Genomic DNA, 1,017 nt, shown 5'->3' on the forward strand with positions numbered 1-1,017 from the left:
TATATATATATATATATATATATATATATATGTCTTTGGCACTCCACCGGTTACGACGACGAGGGTTCCAGTTGATTCGATCCACGAAACAGCCTGCTCGTGAAATTAACATGCATTTGGCTGAGCACTCCACAGACACGTGTACCCTGGACGTAGTTCTCAGGGAGATTCAGTGTAACACGAAGTGTGAGTGACAGGGCTGGCCCTTTGAAATACAGGTGCTACTCATTTTTTTTCTTTTTGCCAGTTGAGTGAATTGGAGCAAAGTGAAATAAAGTGTCTTGCTCAAGAACACAACGCGTCGCCGGGAATGGAACTCACAACCTTGCGATCATGAGCCGAATACCTTAACCATTAAGTGACGCACCTTCACGCACACACACTCACACACACACATACACACACACACACTGTGTATACATACATATATATGTGGGTGTGTGGGTTTGTGTATGTGTGTATATATATACATATATATATAATTTACTTAGAAGCTACACTAACTTCTAATCTTAACGACTTGATACAAGGCCTACGCCTTGATACAATTCTAGACGCTCACTCGATATTCATACACATTCTCGCATATGTCTTGAGGTTAAGACGCTTTTGGAAAACAACTCGGGTCCGGCTACATACAGATCCGGCTTAGAGGCGTTCAACTATTATCGTTCAGAGGCAGCCCGGCACCACCGCTCTATCGGGCAAGCACGCAAACCGCTGATTCAGCGCTTCCCTTTCATACTCTACTGGGTAACCGTAACCGAATTGACGTCGCTGGAATCTGCCAAAGGTCTGCAGAAGCGTTGGCGGCTGCGACGGGTAATGCACGAGCGCGCCGCTGTGCACCGAAGCCTCGACGACTCGGGGTGCCGCGTACGCGTGATGCTTCGGTAGGATAAAACTAACCTGTCTCATGACAGTCTAAACCCAGTTCCACTTTCTTTAACAAAAACATTCTAAATAGATTTACGAAAACGTTTAACGAAGACAAATTGTGACTAAAATGTGACCTAT

Source organism: Octopus bimaculoides, chromosome 2, assembly GCF_001194135.2.
Source record: "Octopus bimaculoides isolate UCB-OBI-ISO-001 chromosome 2, ASM119413v2, whole genome shotgun sequence".
Taxonomy (NCBI): Eukaryota; Metazoa; Mollusca; class Cephalopoda; order Octopoda; family Octopodidae; genus Octopus; species Octopus bimaculoides.